Source organism: Myotis davidii, unplaced genomic scaffold (assembly GCF_000327345.1).
Source record: "Myotis davidii unplaced genomic scaffold, ASM32734v1 scaffold226, whole genome shotgun sequence".
Lineage (NCBI taxonomy): Eukaryota > Metazoa > Chordata > Mammalia > Chiroptera > Vespertilionidae > Myotis > Myotis davidii.
The window spans coordinates 1,201,081-1,209,950 of record NW_006297224.1 but is presented as its reverse complement, the minus strand read 5'-3'; the positions used below and the strand labels follow the sequence as shown (position 1 = coordinate 1,209,950).

Below are 8,870 nucleotides of genomic sequence, written 5' to 3'. Positions count from 1 at the left end.
TAAATTGATACATTGACTCAGGACACAATTTTATAGTTTGTGCTTCAAAGGCCTCAAAAACATTCTTCAGATACACACACACACACACACCCCCACACACACACACACACACACTTGTGTAATGGAAGCATTTCTGACATATCCCCAGAAAAGACATTTCTTTATTATCAGGGCTTAACAGCCCAGGGAAGGCCCCCCTTGGATTTTCTGAGGATATCTTAATATTGGGTACTTAATATTAGTTTTAATGATAAAAGTTTAAATCTTTGCCTAACATAAAGGTTTTTCTTTGTCTCTAAATTTTGATTTTTCATGCTATCAGAGGCCCCATTACAACAGGTAATTTGAGTGTTGTTGTATGTTTTCTCAGTATGTAATTGTGGTGAAATGTAAAATGTTTACAATTTAAAAATTAAGTTTACCTATTAGGTTTCTTCCAACTCAGAAATTCTGTGATTTTATACTTTTGTTTGTTTGTTTTCAGTTTTAAAGTGTGATCTTTGGGTGTGGTCCTATATGTCTTATACTGATGAGTAGGAGTCATAGAATTTTAGAGCTGGAAGACTCACTAAACGCTGTCTAGTGATTCTGCAAATGAAGAATTGAGAGGCCCAAACAGGTTAGGTGACTAACACAACATCATAGCAGTAACTGGAAGCTGACTAGAACTCTCACCATTTACTGGAGCACTAAAAATTAACCCAGATGTTCTTATCTGAAAATTTGTAAATTTCAGGAGAACATTCTTCTACAGATTTAAGAATTTTGAGGCATTTATATTCAGCACAATTTTTTCAAATGCTATGGATTGTGTTGTTTTCTCCAAACCTAGAATCATACTTGGAAATAAATTACAACTTTGGCTAGGGTAAACCTTCCCAAATTTGCACATCTGGGATATTTTTCAGTGACTTAGAGGTGAAAATTGATACTTGAAGTTAGGACTGTTTTCCAGTGGGAGGGAGAAGTATGTCTTGGGGTGCTTCTGGGAAAAGCCTTTCTGCGCAGCTGCCCGGGCAAAGTCCAGGTGGGATGATAAATGAGATCAGCTGTCCAGATTACACAGCACCTGAGGCAAAGGCAGCTCCTCTGCTTCTCCCAGTCTCATTTCTGTTTTACCTGGAACCAGCTTTTTTTTTAATTGAATTTATTGGGCTGACATTGGTTAATAAATTATATAGGTTTCCAGTGTACAATTCTATACTACAACATCTGCATCACCACTCACTCCCTGTTTACCCTCTGCTACCACCCCTCACCCCCCCTTTCCCTCTCATAATCACCATACTATTGTTTGTGTCTATGAGTGCTCTTTTTTCTTAATTCCGTCACCTTTTTCACCTAGCCCACCAATTCCTCTCCCCTCTGACGGCTGTCAGTCTGTTCTCTGTATCTATGAGACTGTTTCTATTTTGTTAGTTTATTTTATTCATTAGAGTCAACATATCGGTGAAGTCATATGGTACTCTTCTTTCTCTGACTGGCTTATTTCACTTAGCAATATACTTGCCAGGTCCATCCATGCTGTCACAAAGGTAAGATTTCCTTCTTTTTATGGCCAAGTAATATTCCGTTGTGTAAATGTACTACCACTGCTTTTTTTATCCATTCATCAACTGATGGGAACTAGGTCTGCTTCCAAATCTTGACTATTGTGAATAATGTTGCAGTGAACATAGGGATCCATATATTCTTTTGAATTAGTGTTTTAGGTTTCTTGGGATGTATTCCCAGAAGTGGAATTGCTAGGTGATAAGGCAGTTCCACTTTTATTTTTATGTTTAAGGTAAGATCATACTACTTTCCACAGTGGCTACACCAATTTGTATTCTTATCAGCAGTGCACAAGGATTCCCTTGTCTTCATAGCCTTGCCAATACTTGTTGTTTGTTGATTTGATGATGATAGCCAATCTGACAGGTGTGAGGTGATGTCATTGTGGTTTTAATTTGCAACTCTCTGATGATAAGTGATGTTGAGCATTTTTTCATGTCTATTGGATACCTGTATGTCCTCTTTGGAGAACTATTCAGATCCTTTCCCATTTTTTAGTTGGATTGTTTGTTTTTTTGGTGTTGAGTTTTGTAAGTTTTTACAAATTTTTGTAATTTATCCCTTATCAGATGTATCATTGGCTAATATGTTCTCCCATTCAGTGGGTTGTCTTTTCATTTGGTTGATGGTTCCTTTGCTGTGTAAAAACTTTTTTGATGTAGTCCCAATTGTTTATTTTTCTTTTTTTCCCCTCTTGCCTGAGGCAATATCAGAAAAAAATACTGCTATGAGAAATGTCTCAGATTTTACTGCCTATGTTTTCTTCTAGGGTTTTTATGCTTTCAAATCTAACATTTAAGTCTTTAATTCATGTTGAGTTTAATCTTTTGTATGGTATAAGAGATGGTCTAGTTTCATTGTTTTGCAGATATTTGTCCACTTTTTCCAACACCACTTATTAAATAGACTATCTTTACCCATTGTGTGTTCTTGCCTCCTTTGTCAAATACTAATTGAGCATAATGGCTAGGGTTGATTTCTGAGTGCTCTATTCTGTTCCATTGATCTATATGCCTGTTCTTGTGCCACTACTGGGCTGTTCTGACTACAGTGGCTTTGTAGTATAGCTTGATATCTGGTATTGTGATCCCTCCAACTTTGTTCTTCTTTTTCAAGATTGCTGAGACTACCCGGGGTTTTGGGGTTCCATATAAATTTGTGGAGTATTTGTTTTAGATCTGTGAAATATGTCATTGGTATTTGAATAGGAATTGCATTGAATCTATAGATGGCTTTGGGTAGTGTGGACATTTTAATGATGTTAATTCTTCCTATCCATGCACGCAGTATATTCTTCCACTTATTTGTATCATCTTCACTTTCCTTTTTCAGTGTCTTTTAATTTTCCGAGTACAGGTCTTTTGCATCCTTGGTTAAATTTATTCCTAGTAATTTTTTATGCAATTGTAAATGGGGTTGTTTTCTCAGATTCCCTTTCTGATAGCTCATTATTGGTGTATAAAAATTGCAACTGATTTCTGAATATATCTATTTGTATTCTGCTACATTACTGAATTCATTTATCAGTTCCAGTAGGTTTTTGGTGGAATCTTTATCAATATACAGTATCATGTCATCTGCAAATAAATACAGCTTTACTTGTTTCTTTCCAATTTGGATACTTTTTATTCCTTCTTGTCTGATTGCCGTGACTAGGTCTTCCAGTACTATGTTGAATGCAAGTGGTGAAAGTGGACATCCCTGTTTTGTTCCTTTTCTTAAGGGAAATCCTTTTTGTTTTTGCCCATTGAATATAATGTTGGCTGTGGGTTTGACATATATGGCCTTTATAACATTGAGGTATGTTCCCACTTTGCTGAGAGTTTTTATCATAATGCTTCTGAATTTTATCAAATGCTTCTTCTGCATCTATTGATATGATTGTGTGGTTTTTTATCCTTCATTTTGTTTATGTGATGTATCACATTTATTGACTTGCAGATATTGTACCAACTTTGCATCCCTGAAATAAATCCCACTTGATCGTGATATATGATCTTTTTTATGTATTGCAGGATCTGTTTGCCAATATTTTGTTGAGGATTTTTGCATTTATGTTCATCAGGGATATTGACCTATAATTTTCTTACTTTGTAGTGTCTTTTTTAGTTTTTGGAATTAGATAATTCTGGCCTCCTCTGGGAGTCTTTTCTCCTCTCGAATTTTTTTCAAATAGTTTAAGGATAGTAAGTGTTAGTTCTTTGAATATTTGGTAAAATTCAGCTGTGAAGCCATCCAGTCCAGGGCTTGTGTTTGTTAGTAATTTTTTTATTACTACTTCAATTTCAGTAGTTGTAATCTGTCTATTCAGAATCTCTGATTCTTCCTGATTCAATTTTGAAAGATTGTATGTTTCTAGGAATTTATTGATTTCTCCCAGATTTTCCAATTTGCTGGCACATAGTTGTTTGTAATAGTTCTTACAATCCTTTGTATTTCTGTGCAGTCAGTTATTACTTCAGTTCTTTAATATCCTATTTATTTGGGTCCTCTTTATTTTTTCTTGATGAGTCTGATTAAGGTTTGTCAATCTTGTTTATCTTTTCAAAGAATCTTGGTTTCATTAATCTTTTGTATTTTTTAAGACTCTATTTCATTTATTTCTGCTCTCATCTTTATTATTTTCTTCCTTCTACTCACTTTGGGTTTTGTTTGTTGTTCCTTATTCTGTTCCTTCAAGTGTAAAGTTAGATTGTTTATTTGAAATTTTTCTTGTTTCTTGAATAGACCTGTAATGCTATGAATTTCCCTCTTAGGACTGTTTTAGCTGTGTCCCATAGATTTGGGGTTGTTATGTTCTCATTTTCATTTGTTTCAAGATATCTTCTGATTTCTTCCTTGATCTCATTGTTAACCCACTCATGGTTTAGTAACATCTTACTTTAACCTATGTATTTGTGTGTTTTTCAGAGTTTTTTTTCTTGTGATTGATTCCTAGTTTCATAGCATTGTGGTCAGAGAAAATGCTTGATATGAGTTCAGTATTCTTAAATGTATTGAGACTTGTTTTGTGTCCTAACATGTGGTCTATCCTAGAAAATGTTCCATGTGCACTTGAAAAGTATGTATATTCTGTGCTTTAGAGTGAAATGCTCAGAAGATACCAATTAAAATCCATCTGATTTAGTGTGTCATTTAAGGGCACCACTGCTTTGTTTATTTTCTGTAATCCCCTACTATGACTGTATTACTATCAATCTCTCTTTATGTCCATAAAGATTTGCTTAGGTGCTCTTATGTTGGGTTCATAAATGTTTACAAGGGTTATATTCTATTGTTTGGTTAAACCCTTTATTATTATGTAGTTTCCTTCTTTGTTGTCTCTTACTATAGCTTTGGTTTTAAAGTCTATTTTGTCAGATGTAAGTATTCTACCATTGTTTTTTTTTTTTTCATTTCCATTTGTATGAAATATCTTTTCCTATTCATTTACTCTTAGTCTGTGTGTATCTTTTGTTCTGTGGTGAGTCTCTTTTAGACAGAATATACATGGATCTTGCTTTCTTATCCATTCAGATATCCTGTGTCTTTTAACTGTACTATTTAAGCCATTTACATTTAAAGTGATTATTGATAGGTTTGTAATTGTTGCTATTTTATTCTTTTAACTGTGTTTCTCTGCTGCCCTCCTCCTCCTCCTCCTCCTCCTCCTCCTTCTTCTCAAGGCAGGTCCTTTAACATTTCTTGTAATCCTGGTTTGGTAGTAACAGACTTCTTTACTTTTTCTTGCCTGGGAAGCTCTTTATTTCTCCTTCAATTTTAAATGGTAGCCTTGCTGGGTAAAGTAGTCATGGTAGTAGGTCCTTTCTTTTCATGACTTTGAATATTTTATGCCAATCTCTTCCAACCTGAAATGTTTCTATTGAGAAATCAGCTGACAGTCTTATGGGAGCTCCTTTGTAGATAACTAACTTTTTCTTGCTGCTTTTAAGGTTCTGTCTTTGTCTTCAACCTTTGCCATTTTAATTATAATGTGTCTTGGTGTGGGCCTCTTGGGTTCATCTTTTTTGGAACTCTTGTACTTCCTGGACTTGTGTGTCTTTTCCCATCACCAGGTTAAGGAGGTTTTTAGTCATTTCTTCAAACAGGTTCTCAATCCCTTCTGGTACTCCATGATGTGGATGTTGTTATGCTTCATATTGTCCCAAAAGTCCCTTAAACTAACCTCATGTTTTTAACTTCTTTTTTCATTTTGCTGCTCTGATTAAGTTTTTCCCGCTATCTTGTCTTTCAAATTGCAGATTTGGCCCTCTACCTTATCCAACCCACTGTTTATTTCTTTCAGTATAGTCTTCATTTCAGATATTGTATTATTCATTTCTGACTTCATTTTTTATGGTTTCTATGCCCTTTTTTATGCTTGTTTTCTCTTTGTTGAAGTTCTCAGTAAGTTCCTTGAGTGTCCTTCTAATAATTTTTTTTAACTCTATATCTGGTAGATTTCTTGCCTCTATTTCATTTGGGTCTTTTTTCTTTTTCTTTTTTAGATTTCTCCTATTCTCTCATTTGTCTCCCTTCTTTGACTGCTTCTTTGTGTCTATGTATTAGGCAAATCTGCTATGACTTCCAGTCTTGGTAGAGTGGCCTTATATACTAGGTGTCCTGTGGGACCCAGTAGTGTAGTCTTCTTGATCACCTGAGCTGGGTGCTCCAGGAATATCCCCTATATGGGTGATGTGGGCACTGCTGTTGTACTTGAGTCTTGATTTATATTGGCCTGTTTGTGCCTGGGTCGACCTGCAGACTGGCTGACTGTAAGGAACAACCCATACCTCAGTGTTTGAGCTGCTGTGCATATGCTGACCACATAAAGTGAAATTCGCCTTAGTAGGGTCTGGTGCCTGCCAAGATCTTCCATTAGATACACAGCTGTGACACTAATTGAATCCTGCTGTGATGCTCTCTGAAGCTGACCACTGGATGTGTTGGTTCTGGAGTCTCTTGAGAGGGACTCTGGTGCAGGCCAGTGTCAGGTGCTGCCTGTTCTGGCCCTGGGAAACCTGTTTAGAGCAACAAAGCGATCCACAGTTTGTGGCTTCCTCTGCTGGGCCTAGATGTGCATGGGAATGACCCATCTGTGCACACGGCCAGCTTTTACCAGCACAGGCCCGGAAGCAGGTCAGCAAAATCCAAAGGAACCCTGAGATCTGCCTTTGCCTGTTGGCTGCCTGTTAGGCTCAGTCACTGAAATAGCCTCTGGCGGTATTCAAGTTGCATGAGGTAGGTTCTGAGTGAATCACCAGGTAGGGGTGAGTGGTGTTCACCAGATTGATACAGGTTCAAACTCAGTGCCAGTGCTAGGTCTGAGGCCACTCAGCAAATATCCCAGCATACCAGGTATACCAAGTCTAGCCGTCAACAACTGGGTGTTCATACACCTTTGTGATAGGGCATGACCTCAGGGAGTCATCAGGGTGAGGCCAGCAGAATTTATCGGGCCCAAACAGACCAAGATTTGGCCGTGTGAAGGGAGGGCTTTGCACTGCTCAGCTGTGTGAGGGAAAATAGCCTCCATTGGAGCACCACACAACTCAGTCTGTTTCAGATTCTGCCAGGAACCTGATCTCAGCGGGGTGGGGCTGCTGAGAGTCATGAGGATGGGGTTAGTGGATCTCCCATGAAGAGGAGGTATTGGTGGGGCTTAGAGAAAGGGGGCGGGGGACAGTGGGCCCCATCCAAGAGCCACACAACTCAATCTGTCCTGGATTCTTCCCAGACCTTGCCACTATGAAGCCACCAGGAGTTGGGACGGTGGGGTCACTGGGGTCCCAGAGAGTAGGGGTAGCCAATCGCTTGTGAAGGGAAGGCTCCAGTCAAGTACATAGGAAAGGGGGGAATGGCCTCCACCCCAAAGCCACACAATCAGTCACTGATACCCCCTGGGTCTGCCCAGAATTCTAAGCCCAGGTTCAGGCAGCTGACTCCTCAGGAGAATGCAAGCTCTGCAGGGTGGGTCTACAGAGAGTCCAGAGGGTGAAGCTATTGCTTTTCCCTGGGCTGATGCTCTCTCCCCAGAGCTACAAACTCTAGTGACTCCTCATGCACTCTAGTCCGCTCCGCCCTCCCTCCACCAGAGCCCACAAACTGTGAATGAGATTTTGTGTACGGGCCCTTTATGAGGGTGCCTGTGTCTCTAGTAGACTCCTGTCTCTCCCTGGAGGACAGAATCCCTGCTGATTTTGACAGCCAGACATGTGGGTGCCCCTCCCTGGCTCTGGTGCTCTGGGGTAGGAAGCCTGGCTTGGGCTTAAGACCTCAGGCTTCTCAAAGGGAACCTTTATGGCTGAGATATCCTTCCAGAATTTCAGCCCCTGCCATGGAAGTGGAACCAGCCCTTTTCATGTCTCTCTGCCCTTCCTACCAGTCTCCTTGTGGCTTCTTCTGTAATTCCTTGGTTATAAAACCTCTCTTCACCTAGTCTTCAATTGGTTATTCAGGTTGATTGCTCTAAAATTTCATTGTAATTCTAGTTTGTTTCTGGAAAGAGGTGAGTCTAAATCTTGGATCTCTGGAACCAACCTTTGAAGGTTGTTTTCCACCTACCTTATCACCTTGGCCAAGCCCCAGCACAGTGACAAACTATATGTCAGAGTTAAATTTTACTTGTGAATTAAATTTATAAAAATTAAACATGTTTTAGCATCTCTGCACCAGTCTGTCTATAAACAAAAGCTACTTTTCTGACTGAAAAAAAACCCAAGGGAGTACAGTTGCTTCAAAAAATAATAATAATACTCATAAATAAAAATAGTACCAGGCTTAGATGTTTCTAACTGTGATTTCAAGCCCAGGAGTTAGTAGAATCACAAGTTAGTTGGCTCCGTGTACTCACCTTTTCCTAGGACTTTTCAGAAACTCCTCGGGTAATCCCTCAGAGTTATATTAGTGAGGCGAACCCTGTCACGTGACCAGTTTAGAGAATTGCAGAGATTTTTCATGAGTTAAACTCAGAGTTTGGGCTGAGCTAGATAAACTAAGGCAATGAGAATAGAGGAAAGGGACATGTATCAAAGGTCGGGGGCTAGGGGTGCCACCTGGCCGACATTTGGCAACTGATTACACATAGAAGACAGCAGAGGACTCCAAGATGAGAGGAGGATTTTGGTGCAATTGCTTAGACCGTGGTCGGCAAACTGCGGCTCTCGAGCCACATGCGGCCTTTGGCCCCTTGAGTGTGGCTCTTCCTAAGCCTTAGGAGTACCCTAATTAAGTTAATAACAATGTACCTACCTATATAGTTTAAGTTTAAAAAATTTGGCTCTCAAAAGAAATTTCAATCGTTGTACTGTTGATATTTGGCTCTGTTGACTAATGAG

The 8,870-nt window shown here is 39.0% G+C and overlaps 1 protein-coding gene across 8 annotated transcripts in view; it reads left to right on the top strand.

Moving 5' to 3' along the window:
* Positions 1-8,870, top strand: part of NFKB1 (nuclear factor of kappa light polypeptide gene enhancer in B-cells 1) — a 122,823-nt gene that overhangs the window by 32,579 nt on the left and 81,374 nt on the right. Inside the window, exon 2 of one of the 8 annotated variants that reach the window (XM_015569988.1) lies at positions 323-339. The exons of the other annotated variants lie outside the window; for them this stretch is intronic. The gene's annotated coding sequence lies outside the window, so the exon portion shown is untranslated. The remainder of the gene's footprint in view (positions 1-322; positions 340-8,870) is intronic. 8 annotated transcript variants of the gene reach the window in all.